This window comes from Balaenoptera acutorostrata, chromosome 13 (genome assembly GCF_949987535.1).
Source record: "Balaenoptera acutorostrata chromosome 13, mBalAcu1.1, whole genome shotgun sequence".
NCBI lineage: Eukaryota > Metazoa > Chordata > Mammalia > Artiodactyla > Balaenopteridae > Balaenoptera > Balaenoptera acutorostrata.
Window position 1 is genome coordinate 12,747,941 of NC_080076.1, and position 19,942 is coordinate 12,767,882.

The 19,942-nt window shown below is 38.2% G+C and overlaps 1 pseudogene; it reads right to left on the minus strand.

Moving 5' to 3' along the window:
* Positions 1–11,184: 11,184 nt before the first annotated feature.
* LOC130704657 (tigger transposable element-derived protein 1-like) lies at positions 11,185–14,442 on the minus strand (annotated as a pseudogene).
* Between the last annotated feature and the right edge of the window lie 5,500 nt (positions 14,443–19,942).

The following is a 19,942-nucleotide window of genomic DNA, read 5'->3' on the forward strand; positions in this document are numbered from 1 at the left end:
AGACAGCATATATATATTGGTCTTGTTTTTGTATCCATTCAGTGAGCCTGTGTCTTTTGGTTGGAACATTGAATCCATTCACATTCAAGGTAAATATCTATATGTATGTTCCTATTACTATTTTCTTAATTGTTTTGGCTTTGTTTTTGTAGGTCCTTTTCTTCTCTTGTGTTTCCCACTTAGAGAAGTTCCTTTAGCATTTGTTGTAGAGCTGGTTTGGTGATGCTGAATTCTCTTAGCTTTTGCTTGTCTGTAAAGCTTTTGATTTCTCTGTTGAATTTGCATGAGATCCTTGCTGGGTAGAGTAATCTTGAATGTAGGTTCTTCCCTTTCATCACTTTAAATATATCATGTCAATCCCTTCTGGCTTGTAGAGTGTCTGCTAAGAAATCAGCTGTTAACCTTATGGGAGTTCCCCTGTGTGTTATTTTGTCGTTTTTCCCTTGTTGCTTTTAATAATTTTTCTTTGTCTTTAATTTTTGTCAATTTGATTACTATGTGTCTCGGCATGTTTCTCCTTGGGTTTATCCTGCCTGGGACTCTCTGCACTTCCTGGACTTGGGTGGCTATTTCCTTTCCCATGTTAGGGAATTTTTCAACTCTAATCTCCTCAAATATTTTCTCGGGTCCTTTCTCTCTCTCTTCTCCTGCTGGGACCACTATAATGTGAATGTTGGTGCATTTAATGTTTTCCCAGGGGTCTCTTAGGCTGTCTTCATTTCTTTTCATTCTTTTTTCTTTATTCTGTTCCGCAGCAGTGAATTCCACCATTCTGTCTTCCAGGTCACTTATCCGTTCTTCTGCCTCAGTTATTCTGCTATTGATTCCTTCTAGTGTAGTTTTCATTTCATTTACTGTATTGTTCATCTCTGTTTGTTCCTTAATTCTTCTAGGTCTTTGTTAAACATTTCTTGCATCTTCTCAATCTTTGCCTCCATTCTTTTTCTGAGGTCCTGGATCATCTTCACTATCATTATTCTGAATTCTTTTTCTGGAAGGTTTATCCCTCATATCTTTTGTACCTCCATTCCAGCACCTTCTCTGTGAACCTTCCATTTCATTTCTTCCTTTCTCCTCCCCATACCCCACTCTGTCTTCCATTAATGCTGGCCCAACATAACCACCGCATATGTGCTCCCCTAATTTTGTACTTATATACAGATAGTAATTTTTTTCCAGTGAAAAGAGCACAAGCTTTGATTCAATTAACTACAATAAACCATAGTGATGAATAGCAGTTGTTGAGTATCTACCATGTGTGTTCACTGTACAAAGCAATTTGCATGTATTATCTAATTTAATGTATACAGTAACCTTATGCATTAGTACTGTTATTAGTCCATTTCATAGAGGAGAAACCTGAAGCTTAAAGACATTAACGCATTTGCTCAGTGCTACACACTCAGCCAGGGTCAGAACTGGGCCCACAGTTAAAGACATTTAGGTCCCTGGCTTTGTGCTTTAGGGTAGCAGGTATTAAGAGACACCCCCACTGGGGCGGAGGGGCTGAGATGTGGGATGTGCCTCCAAGCCCCGAGAGCAAGCACACCGTGCAACACATCACCTAGGTTCATGGTGCTCTGTTTTGTTGACTCCACCACCTTTATTTAAGTCTCCTTAAACAATTTCAACCTTGTCCTGGCTGTGTCTCAGAGTATTAAAAGGTAGAGGATGTTTGGTAACCAAGAATTGTCTTTTCTCACCAACCGTCGTGAAACCAAGTTTCATCTTCATAAGGAAGGAGGATATTTTCATACTTGATCCTCATAGAGCATTTCTTGGTTTTCTCAACTGGATCATCTAGTTCTACTCCCCTTGTCTGAAGCCTTAAAATATTCTATTATTTCTCTTGAGACATTTATTATACTGTTCTTAGCGTTAGTTTCAGGGGCGGTGTTTTCTTTATTTCCCTCACTGGATTGTATTCTATGCAATAACTGGGACCACACCATTTTTCCTCTTTTAGTTTCCTGCAGCCTCTCACTATTCTCAGCTGAAGTCAATAAAGAAAATCCTGCATATTTGTACAGAGCAGGATTTCCCAACCTCGGCACTGTTGGCATCTGGGAGGGAGAATTCTTTGCTGTGGGGACTGTCCTGTCCACTGTAGGCTGGTAAGCAGCATTTCCGGCCTCTACTCACTAGCAGTCCTCCCCCACAATCTGACAAAAATGTCCCCAGACGTTGCCAAATATCACCTACGAGGCAAAGTCACTCCTAGTTGAGGACCACTGGTAAAGAATATCAGCATTCAAAGGATTTCACATAAAAGATTAAAAGTTAAGTGAAAAAGGTGAACAAAGGAGTGATAAATAACATATGGCTTAAATTAGTTGAATTGTGTAATTTTCAATATTTATTTGGGAAATTTAAAACAAGTCTCAAAATAAATGGAAGAAAGGGAACTAACATTTATATATTATATCTACTAGGTATTAGGCACTTAACTCCTAGTGACTCATTTAACGACCCACAAAATGCAATGAAGTAAGTTACTAGTAGGACTCAGGGAAGATCCTGTTTTCTCAGATGTTCTCCACTGAAGACTCACCATCAATGTAAAAATAAAAGAACAGCAGCATAGTTAAACCCATGGGCTATAGAGGTAGATAGTGGATTCCAAACCTGGTTTTGCCACTTACTAGCTATGCGACTTGGAGCAGTAACTTAAACTCTCTGAGCTGCGATTTACTCACCCATGAAGATGGGTTTAATTATAGTACCTTTTTCAAAGGGTTTTGTGAGGATTAAATGAAACAATGCCTGCAAAGTGCTTAGAACACTGAAAACTTGGTACTCAAGAAATATTAGCTTCTAAAAGTACTAACTGTACATATAAAGGCACACGTGAGTTGCTAGCTCATCAATTATAAGATATAATCCAATTTCTGAAGCATTTCTGTATATATTTATCATGTCCCTGAGAACTATTGATGTTCATCATCTTTTCATGTCCTTATTGGCCATTTGAACCTTTTCTTTTGTGAAGTGTCTACTATTTTTTAAAAATTGAGTGTTTGCAAATGAACTTTTATGAAACAGAAACAGACTCACAGACACAGAGAACAGACTTGTGGTTGCCAAGGGGGCGGGGGTGGGGAGGGATGGAGTGGGAGTTTAGGATTAGCAGATGCAAACTATTATATACAGAATGGATAAACAACAAGGTCCTACTGTATAGCACAGGGAACAATATTCAATATTCTGTGATAAACCATAATGGAAAAGAATATTTTAAAAAACACATATGTATAACTGAATCACTTTGCTGTACAGCAGAAATTAACACAACATTGTAAATCAACTATATTTCAATTTTAAAAAATTAAGTGTTTGTCTTTGAGTTAATCCTCATTTTATATACAAGTCCTTTACATAATATATGTGTACAAATATTTTCTCCCCATTTGTGACTTGCCTTTTTGTTTTCCTAGCAGCTTCTTTCAAAGAGCAAACGTTTTTAATGCTGATAAAGTCCAATTATTTTTTTTTTTATTTATCATTTGTTCAGTTGGTATTCTAAGAAAGTTTTGCCTACCCTAAGATAACAAAAGTTTTCTCCCATATTTTCCTCTGGATGTGTTAACTTTCACACGGAGGTCTATGATCCACCTCAAGTTAAACAAAATGTGGTATATCTGTACAGTGGAATAGTACTCAGCATTGAAAGGGACAAATCACTGACACACACAACTTTAGATGAATCTCAGAATCCTTAGGTAGAGTAAAAGAATGCAGACACAAAAGAGTGGAGATTATCTCATCGCACTTATAAAAAATATTCTAGAAAATGCAAACTCATTTATAGTGACAAATCAGTGGTTGTCTGACAATAGGAATAGAGGCAGGGTGGACTGCAAAAGGGCATGAGGAAATTTAGGGGGTGATGGAAATCTTTAGTATCTGGGACATGCTGGTGTATGCACAACTGTCAAACTGATCAAATGCCTCATTTTAAATATGTGCAACTTATTATAATTATGTCAATAAAGTCGAAAAATATACATTTGAAATCAAGGAGATATGGAATTTTGTTCAAGCTATTTGGTGCAGAATTAAGATTTTATATTCACACCATGCCAACCCCAGCATTTGTCTGACCCCTTATATCACCTTAATACTCCATAACTCACTAGTATTGATAGTTGGCATTGGCTCTTGATACTTGGTTTACATGCAACATCTGTCCTCTAGGGGTCAGGCTTGTCCCAGAAAAATAATTCAAGCTGGTAAATGCACTGGCTCACCCTCACTCTGGAAGGTAGCCTTAAGATGTATTGGAGGGAATCTGTGCATGTGTGTATGTGCATGTGTGCATGTGCGTGTGTGTGTGTGTATTTAATTTGCATCAAAACAAAAACTGTTGTGCTTTAATATGAGAGGCCGCTGCCCAGCCACTCTCAAAAAATAGCATTCCCCTAGAGTAAGGATGGTGACAGCTAACATTTGATGGGAGACCCTTTTAGAAAAGTCTCAAAGTGATCTTAAATCAGTACCCCCGGTTCCATGCAGATTTTAAGCCACCAGTACTTTGGAAAAAGCAGGCACACCTAGCTATTCAGATTATTTTCTGCCAGAATGGAATGTTGGAACAATTTAGTGAAGAACAGTCCTTTACTGAGGGTCTGTTATGTACCTGGAACTGTACTAGATGCATAATATGTGTCATCACATTAACCCTTACGACAATTCCCTGACGCTGGTTCTAGTCTTCCTATTTTTACTGGAGAAGAAGCAGAGGGCTGGAGAGGCAAACTAAGTTTTCAAATTCCCATGGCATTTTCACTTTAACAAAGTTTCTCAGGCCTTAACCCAGAATCACAGTTCATTAATAGAAGTAATTTTTGGCCACGGCTGAAGGTTTTGACCAGAGAGGTTTTCAGAGCTACCCCTATCACACTGAAGGACAAACAGAGTCACTGGATATGTTATCTAATGACTTCATCGAAGGCATTGATGGCAAGATATTTAAATTTGTAGATAACAAGAATTTAAGAGGAAAAGTTTGGATAATGCATTCAGGAAATATCACATCCAAAAATATAAAATTTAATAGGGATAGATTTTTTATTTTTTTTTAATTTTATTTTATTTATTTATTTATTGTTGGCCATGTCCCATGGCATGCGGGATCTTAGTTCCCCGACCAGGGATCGAACCCGTGCCCCCTGCAGTGGGAGCTCGGAGTCTTAACCACTGGACCGCCAGGGAAGCCCCAGGATAGATTTTTAAAAACCTTGCAGAGCTTTGCAAGAGTGATTTAGAGGGAGGATTCAAACATCTGAAAATGGGGTGATATTCTTGAGTATGAGTCTGTGACTCCTGCAACCTAAAGGAGACTGCTGGCCCGGACTAGAAAGGGCTCACCCATTGCTCCCATTCAGGCTTTTTGGAGGAAGCAAGGAAAAGGGTAATTCAAAGCAAAAATTCTCTATGATTCCCATCCTAAAGAGATTAGAACAGCCAGGAGAAGGATGGAATTTGGAACCAATCGAGACCCCTGATATGATCCAGGTCTTTGAAGGGGACAAGCCTATCGGGAGTGACATCCCAACCAAGCCTTTAAAATCCTGATTCCTGAGTTGAGGACCTTGCTCTCAATGATATCCATCTCTTTCTTCCCTTTTTAAAAAAATCCCCAAACTTGGTAGTACTTCCATTCCTTCTTCTGTGAAGCAAAGATGGTATTGTGGTTAACTAAAAATTTAGGAACAAAGGTCAAGGATTCTGATTATCTTAAGGCTGGCCCGATACATGGTTTAGGATTTAGGGGCTAACACTTATATTCCAAGGCACCTAGGAAATGTCCACCAAAAAGTTTGAAGTTCAAATTTAGGAGTTTCTATAGCAAAGACTAATCTGCAGCTGGGCATGACCCCATTTTCTCTATGCCACAGTCCCTCAGTGTGTGTTGAGACCATCTGATGTATTGTGGCATAAAAAAGCATTTAAAACAGCTATTTTAGATTTTCAGTGACTTGCCAAGCTTAATTCTGGTTTGAAGTTAGCGGACAAAGTGTCTATTGAGAGTTTAAAATAAGTGATCGAATGAAACAAAAAGAGGTGAAGAGAGGGGATATTCAAACTGATTAATTAAATTGTTTAATGACTTTTGCCATCAGGCATCAACCCATCAGAATGACTGTGGATGTAGAGTTGGGGCAGGATCCCAGAGGCCCCCCTGCTGTAACAGACGGTAAAGTTACTGGATAACTGAGTGACTGGGAATCAATCATTTCACATGTACGCTGACGGGGATTTAGCCAAACTGATGCTCATTGGGAAGATAATTAATATAGATCAAATGTAAGGCACAGCAGCAAACAGCCCGGCCTAGCTCACTGGCTATCTTGATGATGAAATGATATTTTCAGGGCATACTCATATTCTACAGTTGTTTTTTATTTTAATATTATTGTATTTGAAAACTGCATAGCAATTGATCAGACTGCACAGTAACAAATTAAACAGTCCTGGGCACTTTGGAAAACACCATTAAATAAACCAAACTGAAAAATTCTAGTAATGACTCAGTTTTTTAATCAGAAAATTAGACATTTATACTTAGAAAGTATTTGTAAGAATTCCTTTCTACTGCAAGTATAGGTAGACCGGTGGTTCTCAACCAGGGGTGATTTTGCCCCTGAGAGTGTTAGCAATGACATTATGGACAGTCACATCTTGTGAGGAAGTACTGCCATTCATATCTAGCAGGTAAGCGGCAATAGATGCTGCTACATAGCTTTACATCTTTCAATGCACTGCAGAGCTCAGCATAGCAAAGAATCATCTGGCACACAGCCTCGACAGTGTTGAGGTGGAGAAAACCTGAGCCTTGAGCAGCAACCCCTTTATGAATAACCATTTGGAAGCTACAGAAGCATCAAAGAAAACACCAGGGGTCAGTAAGAACTCATGAAATGTCACCTCCTAAGTTAAAAAGAGTTCCAAATTGATTCTAAAGCATGTTTTTGTACGTATTGTAGGAAGCAAATAAATATATTGATGTTTTTGAGAAACAGGTCTTTTCACTGTGGGAGAAGGGATTTACAAATAGGAAATGGAGCAAGGTGAGGAAAACACCTGCGGGGCTGGATTTCACTTGTTAATATCTGTGTGAATCCATGAATATATCATATTTATTATATTATATATCATATCATATTAATTTTCTATGTCTACTGACTGAAAAGTCTTAGAAATGAAGATATCCATAAAGTCAGGAGCACTCCTGGCACCCAAATCTTGTTTTCTAAATACATTCTCTGCTAAAAGGAACTAGAGCTTCTCTAAGAACTGGCCGATTCCAGGAGTGGGACAAGGAAAGCACAGGATAAGCCTGGGATATCTTGTGGGGCGTCGGAGCATGATGAGGCCATGTCCAAAGGACAAGGGATCTGGCTTGAGGGAGCTTCCAATAGCCAGATTTAGAGCAATTAGTACATGTTAAAGAATAACAAGCTAATGGATGTAATATCTTGAACTAATTTTAAAAAGATAAATTAATGAGAGAGAAAATACTGTTTTTAGAAGAATGCTAGCTAAATAAACACAGAAGGAAGGGTGGAATTTTAATATATAGTTTTATGATATTTAATCCCAAATGAAGTTGTTGTTTCCAGCAAGGATCTTCAACGAATGTTAAAACCACTAGATGTTGGGGAAGAGTGTACTCACTGTCTCAAAGTATTGCCCCGTGGGTTATTTATAAAATACAGTAGAGAGATCTGTCAGTCCCTCCTTCATGTGGTGATCAAATTAGCTCCACAAGAGCGGACAACCAGACATCACGTGCCCCCAGTGTACACATCACCCATGTAATAATCTTGCCAAAATGTTTACCCTGAATCTACCATGAGGAAACAATTTTAAAAACCAAGATGTGGGACTTTACACAAGACCTCTGCTCTAGACCCTTCAAAATTAAGTCAAGGTCACGAAAAAAATCAACAAAACAAAACAAAAAATCAGGGACAGATCCAGATTAAAGAGATTAATGAGACACCACCAAATACAACGTGAAAACCTTGAGAAAATGGAAACATTACCATATATTATGTAATACATTTAATTAAAACTAATTTTCTCAGTGTGTTAATGGTGTTGTGGTCTGAAAGGAAATGTCCTTATTCTCAGGCATATGAAAGGATTTAGAGAAAAGTGTCATGGTGTCTGCAACTTACAATCAAATAGTTCAGGAAACATGTAGATACATAGATAGATAGATAGATAGATAGATAGATAGATAGATGATGGATAGATATAAAGTATATGCAACAAAATGTTAACTTTGGTGAATATGGACAAAGGATGTGCAGATGTTCATTATACGGTTTTGAAACTTGTCAAAAAAAAAAAAAAAAAAGGAAGATTTTACTCCAGTCAATGGCAGTTGGAAAAAAAAAAATGAAAGTTTTCACCTTTTGTTACAAACATTACTGGTAAAATATTTTTTCTTCAGCTCTATATGTTTTGAAGGACTCCAATGTACAGACAAATGCCTTTTTAACATAGAGGATAGTGCTTTGGATGTCCTTTTTGCTATAGATGGTTTGTCTTAAGTTTCAAAATATAAAATGAGATGTTCAAACCCCTGACTAGGAAGCAACTTTCGAGGGCTCCATTTGAGACACGCAGCTTTCCCAGGCACATTCGGTGATGGCTCTTAGTTTGGACAGTGGTTGGGCTGCAGTGACTTACCCAAAGGAAGGGTAATGGACATGATATGATATCATTTACTATATATATATATACACACACACACATATATATAATACAGTCATATACATACATATGTGTATATAATATGCATATATGTATATGTATACACACATGTATATAAATATAAGATTTTTTTCTAGATTGTATGATGTATTAAAAATAGGTGATGTTCCACAAAGATTATCATAACGTTCAGGTGCTCTACCACTTTGATGGGCTGGAGAACCACCAATACAAAAGTATATCGACGTGTATATCAGCGCTTCTTAGCCTGGGATCCATGGACAATTTAAAGAAGTCTGGGAAATTGCATGTAGAGTTTTGTGTGGATGTGCATGTGTGTCGTTTTTTATGAGAAAAGTTTGATAGCTTTCATCAGATTCTAAAAGGAATCTATGACTTTAAAAAGCCCACTAAAATAGAAGGCATCCCACTAATATACAGTGTATTTATCGTGGATTTATGCTAAGCGCGTGTTCTCTCAAGCACCCTGCTTCATGACTGTGTGGCACGTAATGCTTAACTCATGCAAGCTCTTGAAACAAACACGCTGCTTTTCATTAAAATTAAATCATCGTGTCAACCAAAAAGGAAAAATTTTGAATTTTATCCTGTATTCACATTTCTGCCCACCATCTTACAGTTGGGTGTTTTCTAATGATTTGGTAACTTTGAAGAATCCTCAGGTTCAAGTTCACTGAAAAGTTCCCTCAGGAGGACATTTTTGTTGTCCAGGGTTTCCGCCTACTTATTCTTTGAACCTAACTCTATTTTAAAAAAATTTTTTTAAACTTCTACATTTTTGCCTTTAGCAGTTTCCAGCTATGAAGTAGAGAAAACTCAGTTTTTATTCAATAGAATTGTTGTGATAAACAGAAGCAAAGTAATAACACAGTATGAAGAATTATTGTTTTATATTTTACACATGAAAATGAAAGTATGTGCACATTCTATTTTAAACCAGCAAGGTTCCTTTTGATACCCTTTCAATTCTGTGTGTCGGGGTGGAGTGAGCAATGAGGAAGAGGGGGCTTCCTGACAAGATACTTTACCCAGAAGCACTTTTCTCTTATTCTTACCCAGAGGCTGTGACAATGCTTCATTAAAGTGAAATCCAGTCTTTATGCAGCTGTGTCATTCATTGTTCCTAATCCTCCCTAGTCTTGTCTGATTCTATATTTTGTCAATGGGTAGCCGTGCCCACTTTATGCTACTGGATGATAGGTATTTAAAAAGTATGATTTAAAATAGGACAACATTTAGGGCCTGAATAAATCATGTACTTGAAAATTCTCTTTCCCATCCCAACCCCTATATTCTATCAAAATACCATATAAATTGTAACTGAAATGAACTTTTACCCTGAAAAATGATATGGCCTCAACTAAAGTGGATGTGATCATCAGTATTACAAGGGAATAAACTGCCTTAGTACAGTCTTGATGAAAAAGTGCTTTGAGAAAAAAATTTGACTGAGTTTCCCCACTGCTTCTTGTTGTCTATACGCCTAAGTAGTCCTACCCAATTCCCTAGCTTGGCAAAGTATATGACAATAATAATATAATAATATAATACACATAATAAATAATGACCTTGTAATATATTATAACAATATATAATAATATAACAAGACTGAATATATAGATTCTTATTTACAGATTCTACTAGAGCCTGTTGCAAAAAAAAAAGAGCTATATGAAAAACAAATTCTCTGAATTATCTCTACAATCTGTATGCTAAAGGAGAAATTTATGTAGTTTCAAACATCCTTCCTCACTTTAACTAGTACTTTATTAACTCACATACAGTGATAATATAACAAAATGAACATTATAACTGAAGTAGGGATCCCTGGAAATCAAATTCATATGCTGTCATTGTTTGTTTAAAATGGTCAGAGACAGACAGAGACTCAGAGAGAGACAGATAGAGATAGAGAGACAGAGCCACAGACCATGAAATGAAGGCTGAGGTCAGGGCAGGAAGTGTTCTCAACTCCTCAGAGGAGCTGCATAAATCCAAGGTATTTGCCTCATTTTGTCCTTCTTATTTTATTTGTTCTGTGTTTCTTCATAGATCAGAAGTCCTAACCAATTTTAGAAATACCAGTGTCAGCTTCTGACCTAAGCAATCATGACCAAGATAAAATTATTAATTAAAATTGGAAGCAAATAAATGTCATGTCTCTAACTTGTGTTTTAATCATTGTTCTCCTTATTGATTACTCTTGTAGTTTCATTGCCTATACAGGTATATACCTCAGAGATATTTCGGGTTCAGTTCCAGACCACCACAATAAATCGAATGTCACGATAAAACGGGTCACAGGAATGTTTGGGTTTCCCAGTGCATATGAGTTATGTTCATGCTATACAGCAGTCTATTAAGTGTGAAATAGCATTATGTCTAAAAAAACCAAAATATACATATCTTAATTAAAAAATACTTTCTTGCTAAAAAATGCTAACCATCATCTGAGTCTTCGGTGAGTCGTAATCTTTTTTCTGGTGGACGGTCTTGCCTCCTTGTCAATGGCTGCTGACTGATCAGGGTGTTGGATGCTGAAGGCTGGGGTGGCCATGGCAACTTCTTAAAATACGACAACAGTGAAGTTTGCCACATGGTTTGACCCTTCCTTTCATGAACAAGTTCTCTGTAGAACGCACTGCTGTTTGATAGCATTTTACCCACAGTAGAATTTCTTTCAAAACTGGATTCAGTCCTCTCAAACTCTGCTGATGCTTTATCAACTAAGCTGACATCATATTCTAAATCCTTTGCTGTCATTTCAACAATCTTCACAGCATCTTTACCAGGAGTGGATTCCATCTCAATAAACCACTTTTTTTGCTCATCTGTAAGAAGCAACCCTTCACCCATTAAGTTTTATTATCAGATGGCAGCAATTCAGTCACATCTTCAGGCTCCACTTCTAATTCTAGCTCTCTTGCTATCTCCACCACATCTGCAGTTCCTTCCTCCACTGAAGACTTGAACGCCTCAAAGTCACCCAGGAAATTTGGAATCAACTTCTTTCAAACTCCTGTTAATGTTGATGCTTTGAACTCTTCCCATGAATCATGAATATTCTTAATAGTAACTAGAACAGTGAATCCTTTGCAGAAGATTTTCAACAGACTTTGCTCAGATCCATCAGAGGAACCACTATCTATGGCAGCTATAGTCTTACCAAATGTATTTCTTAAGTAATAAGACTTGAAAGTCTAAATGACTCCTTGACCCGTGGGCTGCAGAATCGATGTTGTGTTAGCAGGCATGAAAGCAACATTAACCTCATTGTCAATCATCAGATCTCTTGGGTGACAAGTTGTGTTGTCAGCGAGCAGTAATATTTTGAAAAAGATTTTTCTTTCTGAGCAGTAGATCTCAACAGTAGGCTTAAAATATTTTGTAAACCATGTTGTAAACAGATGTGCTTTGTTGTTCCATTTATAGAACACAGGCAGAGTAGATTTAGCATAATTCTTAAGGGCCCTAGGATTTTTGGAACCGTAAATGAGCACTGGCTTCAACTTCAAACCACCAGTTGCATTAGCCTTAACAAGAGAGTCAGCCTGTCTTTTGAAACTTTGAAACCATGCTTTGACTTCTCCTCTCTAGCTATAAAAGTCTTAGATGATCCCCTCTTGCTATATAAGACTGCTTCATCTACATTGAAAATCTGCTGTTTAGTGTAGCCATCTTTAATTATTTTAGCTAGATCTTCTGGATAACTTGCTACAGCTCATACAACAGCACTTGCTGCTTCACCTTGCACTTTTATGTTACCAGATGGCTTCTGTCTTTAACCTTCATGAACCACCCTCTGCTAGCTTCAAATTTTTCTTCTGCATCTTCTTCACCTCTTTCAGCCTTCATAGAATTGAAGAGAGTTAGGGCTTTGCTCTGGATTAGGCTTTGGCTTAAAGGAATCTTATTTGATCTTCTATCCAAACCACTAAAACTTTCTGCATATCAGCAATAAGTTTATTTCACTTTCTTATCATCTATGTGTTCACTGGAGAAGCACTTTTAAATTCCTTCGATAATTTTTCCTTTGTATTCACAACTTGACTAACTGCTTGGTCAAGAGGCCTAGCTTTTGGCCTGCCTCGGCGTTCAACGTGCCCTCCTCACTAAGCTTCATCATTTCCAGCTTTTGATTTAAAGTGAGAGTCATGAGACTATTCCTTTTACTTGAACACAGAGTCTATTGTAGGGTTATTAATTGGTCTAATTTCAATATTGTTGTATCTCAGGGAATACAGAGACCCAAGGAGAAGAAGACAGATGGGGGAAAGGTTGGTGGGTTGAGCAGTCAGAACACATACAATGCTTATCAATTCAATTCACTGTCTTGTATGGGTGCAGTTTGTGGCACCCCAAGACAATTACAATAGTAATATCAAAGATCACTGTCACAGATCACCATAACAAATATAATAATAGTAAGAATGTCTGAAGTATTGCAAGAATCACCAAAATGCGACACAAAGTGAACAGATGCTTTTGGAAAAATTGCACCGGTAGACTTGCTCCATGCAGGTGTTGACTGAAAAAAATTGAACAACCTAAAAGTTGAGAATTATCTTTTATGTGGCAGACTTTCTGAGGATTCAAGCCCGGGAGGCAGCCTCTCAGGTATCTCTGAAGGACTGCTCCGAAGAGGTAAGGGAGGAGCTAGGATATACAAGAGTTTTTGCAACAAAGACCAGGTAATAGGACCATCAAAAGATTACTGTTAACTAAAGAAAACCAGACATCTCAAGTTAATGAATTTAGCACTTTTCTATGTATGGGAAGATGCAAGAGTCTGAGCTCATTGAAATCAGTCCTTTGATATGCACCATAGCTATCTGGGGCCAGTATCCTGTTCTTTCCCATCCCGAGTCCCCTCGGGGTGCACCGTTGTGGGTGGCTGCAGTGGCCGAGGGCTTGGCATGGGCAGCCCCTTTGTCTCCATCCTGAGTTCCCTCAGGGCTCACCATTGCGGGGGTGGGGTGGGGCGGGGGTGGGGGGGGTGCGGGGGGGGGGTGGTAGTGGCTGATGACCACAGCATCCTTTGTTTGCTGATATGGCGGGCAATATTTTTCTTCACGCAGGGTTGCCACAAACCTTCCATTTGTAAAAAACACAATATCTGCAAAAAGCACAATAAAGCGAAACAATAAATGTGGTATGCCTTATTAAAATTGCTTATCAATATGATGGGGTCGAGTGTGTGGCATGGGTTGTTAAAATTCTGTAGAATAGGCACAGGGGTGGGGGGATGGTTCTCTTCTAGAAAATTCTATATGTTTTAATGGAGAAAATGTAAGGTTGTACAAGCTCCAGTCCGTAGCTTTTATGGTTCTCTGTTTTAGAAACCATTTCTAAATAGAATACTTGCTTCCAAACAGCAATTTAGAAAAACATTTAAATTTTATTTCTCAGACAGTATTATTCTCCATTTGGAAATAGATGATTTTCTGCTCTGAAATTTTAATTCCTGCCATAAAATTAATTACAAGAGTTTACTCCTGATCCTTTGGCCATCTAAGTGTCTTGGTCTAGCTGATCTTGGGTAGCCTTGGCCTGCAGAGACTTGAAGCAGGATTTCGGTTCCCGCTCAGAGATTGAAGTCAGGCCTCGGCCCTGAGAGCACTGAATCCTGGCCGCTAGACCACCAGGGACAGTGGCCAGTGGCAAGGCCCCTGGCCCGTTGGCTTTGTAGAAATGCATTCCCGCAAAGAGACAGAAAGTAATGAAACAAGTAAATGGTTTATTAGGAGGGAAAAGGGTACGTGTGAATAGACTCACACAGGCAGGCTCAGAGAGAGTCGCGCCGTCGTGGAAGTTTGAATCACTCATATGGGGCATATCTGCCAGGTTTCCTTTGGCCAATCATCTTGCTTTGCCTGGTTCTGAGTCCGTGTTTTATCTCAGGGTCCTCCCGCGTGTGCATGCGCATCTCTTAGCCAAGATGGAACCTAGTGAAGAGGCCTATGGGTAGTCGACATCAGTTACTATGTGGTGGTTCCCCCTCCCTTTTGACCTCTGAGGAGCCTTTCTGCGCATGTGTAGTCAGGGAGGTCTCCTTGACCTCGAGAATGAGAAATACGTGATCTCTTCGTCTTTCATCTGGGCAGGGCTCAGCTCTTCTCTGCCCCTGCCATTCACCGGAGGCAAAGTCCAACTATTACCCTGTTCCTGTTGTTATTTTTATCTGGAAGTGTAAACAGGAGGCTGGCTGTAGATGTCTAACCTGGAGCCCATCTATCTCCTGCCTCATAGCAAAGCTTATTCCAAGTGTTCAACCTAATGATTTATTCATTATTTTGGCAGATTTTCCTCCCCTCATCCCTTGCTCTTGATTTTTCAATGTCAAGATCATAGAGATTAATTCATAAGATATTTCATTTCAAATTTTATCTTTCATCTTATGCCAAATTTTTCTTAAAACAGAGACACAATGATTTAGCACGTCTGCTAGAACGGAGTGGCACATGGAACAGCCCTCAGGCTTTCCACCCTGGAGTGACAGCTGTGTGAGGGAGCAGAAGTTTTCTTGTGCAATAGATGTCCTGTTGTTCTGCTGAAGGTGGTGCCATGTTCCCTACGGATGCTCAAACCACAGGTGGTGGCTCACTGACTTATTGACCAACCTCATTAATACTCTCATCAATTCATGTATATATCCAAGTATAGCTAACCAATAAGGGAGCAAGTAAGCTATATACAAGGTGAGGCATGTAAACATGTAAATTTTGATGAATAGAGATGAAATATTTTATCAAGTGTGAAAAGAGGAATTTCTTTGGACCTATTATTCATGCTATTATACAAACCTATTGTCAGTTTTGCCTGTCTGTGTGTATTTCACACACATTCCAGGCTCTTTTCAATATCTTCTTTATTTGAAGTAAGGGCATTTTTCTTTAATCCATGCTCTCTACCAGAAACCATTGTTAATTTAAAAAATTATCTGGGCTTCCCTGGTGGTGCAGTGGTTGAGAATCCGCCTGCTGGTGTGGGGGACACGGGTTTGAGCCCTGGTCCGGAAAGATCCCACATGCCGCGGAGTGGCTAAGCCTGTGCACCACAACTACAGAGCCTGTGTGCCGCAACTACTGAAGCCCGTACACCTAGAGCCTGTGACCCACAGCAAGAGAGGACACCGCAGTGGGAAGCCCACGTACTGCAGCGAGGAGTGGCCCCCGCTTGCTGCAACTAGAGAAAGCCGGCGTGCAGCAACGAAGACCCAACACAGCCAAAAATAAAAATAAAAAATAAAATAAATAAATTAAGAAAAAATTATCTTCCGAAATCAGTGTTCATTAAAAGTGATTCTCAATGATATTTAGATTTCCAAATTTTCTTTATTGTTTTTTAATGGTTGATTTTCAGTGTATGCTTTTCCCTTTTACACAGATTCATTCATTCTCTCTCTCACTGGATGGATATTTTTCTTCTCTTTTATTTTGACTGTTCCCATTAGGCAGGTGGAATTCACAGAACTCTATGTACAATTTCAGTCATTGAATATTAAGAAATTTAATGTACTCATGGGTGTTGGTTAGTTTATGTGACTCTTGGTGTGTCCTGTATGTAACATTCTTATCTAACTATACCTGTTTTCAAGGAATAGAAATTGCTATCTAATTTCAGTTGCATTGCAATTCCTTCTATCAAATGAATCTTACGCTCTTTAAAACAAAATATATTAATCAAAGATGTCAAATTATTTGTATATTCAGCAATGATTTTATGATTAAAGTTAAGCTCTAACACATTACATTGGAAAGAAAAATGTCTTATTCTCACTTATGTTAGGCATTATTTAGTATCATTGATCATTGAGTTATACCGCAGTTTGAGGGTAATGAGTCTGTAAAGGGATTAGTGATATTCTAGTAGACCCAGAAATTTTTCTCTTTCCTCAAAGGAGAAGCTAAAAGAAACATGGCTAAGAAAATGAAAATGGGAGTGTAGAAGATGGCAGAAGAGTGGTATGAGGTGAAGAGCATGGAAATGTGTGGCTGTGAGAGGAGCAGTGTTGCAGTTTGGAGGGAGAAGACAGAGGAATTTGAGGAATAAAATAATGAGTGTACAGTAAAGATGAAATTAAAACCCCACACTGTCCAATCAACATTGAAATGCAAGTCTAGGGAAAAAAAGTCAAAAAGGTTTGAATTTTAGAAAGGAAAAAAAATACTGATGGAGCAAGGCACCTAGTTAGGTAACTGATGCAGAATTCAGAAAGTATAATCAATGGATTTATTCAGGGACAAAAGCATGCATTTAGTAAATTCATTTGTGAAAGAAATACTAAAATTATTTAAATATCTCTTCTTTTTATCGATAACAATTTTTTTCATGTGTGGAGTCAAAGGCACTACATAAAAAATCATGGCCAATTAAGCTTCATGATTCTACTTGTCTTGTGGGGAAGAGCAAGGGTTGGCATTCCATAACCAATCAGCAGAGCTGGCTGCCACACCCTCCAGAAACACATCTCTGGCAAGGAAAAGCCTTGGGGAGGAGCACTTGTTTGTTTTGTTTCCATCAGAGACACAGTGGTTTAGTACTCGGCCTCTGTGCATTCTGTTTGAACTTTTAGAATTTTCTTTTTATGGAAAATAGATCACAAGACCATATGAGTCCCACTTCTCCCAATTACATTTTTCTTTTCTTTTTTTCCTGTATAACTGACCAGGGGCATGGATGTAAAAAATTAAAAAGAAGAAAAATGCCCAACATTAAAATGAAAAAACCCAGAAGTTGAAACGTTTCAACATAGTATATACTTTGTCCTTCCCCCAACTTTTTCGTAACTTCCTTGGCTTGGACAGCATGAATTGTCTTCTTGTTCCTCTTTGGCTGCTCCTGGCAGTACTACATTTGGAAAATGTGGTGACTCAGACATCAGCTTAGACAATGGAAATTATTTACAAGAAATTCTGGGAATGTGTTCTTAGGATGTTCCAAGTCACTTGTAGAGCACAGGGTGTGAAAAGTTACTCAAAGCAAAAAACTCCAGGTGACCAATAAACGCTTAATAGTACAGTATTACCACTATTTCCTCAGCAGTTATACATTACAGAATTTTTGGTCAGTTCAGTCAAAATATAATTGCTATATCCAACCTCTAAAGCTATTAAAATCTAAGTTGTGAGGTAGTGAAGATTGAGAAACAATCTTATTACAATGAACAGGTGTCATTGGAATGAATCACAGGTTACCAATCAAATGACCTGTGGGAAGTGGTTAATATTAGATTTATTATGTCAGTAAATTTAAAGTTGAACGGTAAAAAAATTGTTTAAATGTTCTGACATGGGCACAGGGATTGAATTATTTATAAACTAAAGTGTGTGCCCATCTCACTTAAAAATAGTGACTATAATTCAGATTTTAAATATCAGGGAAAATGCTCAAAACTGTTTCTCTGAATCACTCCCACCAGATAAAACTAAAAATACAGAATGATTGCAAATTATACCACAAGTAATTGGTATCAGGTAATCAAACTTGCAGACAACATGAAGAGGAAGTAAAATTCCTCACATGAGAGAGGTAGAAAGCAGACCGGAGAAAAAGGATGACCCAAAGAGATCCTCGACAGCTGCCCGTTCTGGCAGCGTGTGATTATAAAGTGAACAACTTATCAGGCACTTTGGTGTGTGTTAACTTTCGGATCTCCCAGCAGCCTGATGGAAAAGGCAGGATTGGAAGGTCCATCTTGCAGAGAATGAGACTGAGCTCTGAGAGGTAACTGCCTCACCCAAACTTAAACTTGTCAGCTACTAAATGCACAGAGTCAGCATTTTAACTGAGATCTGACACCAAATCCAGAGCTCTTTCTATTTTGTTCTCAGTGGGATCCCCTGGGGAGGGGCTTGAGATGATGAGCACCAGGAAGCCAGGAGAAAGAAGAGCTTGATGATGAGAAAGTGGGAATTAAGAAGTGAAGAGGGACACAGGAAGAAAAAAGAGCACAACATGAAAACACATTCACTCACTTAATGATTTCAAGTATGAAACTTCTTTGTAAACTTGAGAATGTGTTCTACAAGTGTTATTTCTGAACTGTGCCCATTATGTGAAAGGAGGAAAACAACATTCTTCTTTTTCTTTCTGCTCCATTTTCTACCCTAGGCGCCTGGGTTCTGAGTCTCAGGATGTAGACTTGTGAGCAGGACAGGGTTGATGGTGGTCACAAGTTGGGGTCTGGTATCAAACTTTCTGGGTTTGAAAATCCAGTCAGTCACTTGCCACTTGTGTGTTAAATTACTAAACCTAAGTCTCAGTTTCCCATCTTTAAAATGGAGAAAACAATAATTCCTGCCTCTCAGGGTTTTGGTGAGAATTAAATTAGGTCATTTGTGTGAGTTCCTGGCACATACCATACACCCAGGAGAGATTAACTCCTCTTACTAATATCATTAGTTCAGCTGCAGGTGATGTAGACAAGAACTAACTTGGTAACCTAATCACACGGAATAATATCATTTCTTTAGAAAAAGGCATTCTGAGTTTTAGCATCCTATAAACGAGGTTCTGAGTGAGTTGAAGGCTACATAAGAAAGAAGTGGTATCAATAACAAAACAGAAGCAGATTCACAGATACAAAGAACAAGCTAGTACTTACTAGTCGGGAGGGGGAGGGGGAGGGTCAAGATAGGGGAAAGGGGTTTAAAAGGTACAAACTACTAGGTATAAAACAAATAAGAGGGACTTCCCTGGCGGTCCAGTGGTTAGGACTTCGCCTTCCAATGCAGGGGGTGCAGGTTCGATCCCTGGTCGGGGAGCTAAGATCCCACATGCCTCGGGGCCAAAAAACCAAAGCATAGAACAGAAGCAATATTGTAACAAATTCAATTCAAATTAAAAATGGTCCATGTCAAAAAATCTTAAAAAAAAAAAAAAAAAGATACAAGGATATAATATACAGTACAGGGAATATAGCCAATATTTTATAATAACTTTATATGGAGTATAATCTGTAAAAATATTGAATTACTATATTGAACCCCTGAAACTAATATAATATTGTAAGTCAGCTATGCTTCAATTAAAATAAATAAATAGATATAAATAAATGGTGAATTTTATGGTATGTGAATTATATCTCAACAAAGCTGTTAATTTTTTTAAAAGCAGGAAAAAAGAAATGGTATGGATCATAATTTTTTAATAAATGCAATTAATAGCATGCTATAACTTGTTTAACCAAAGTAAA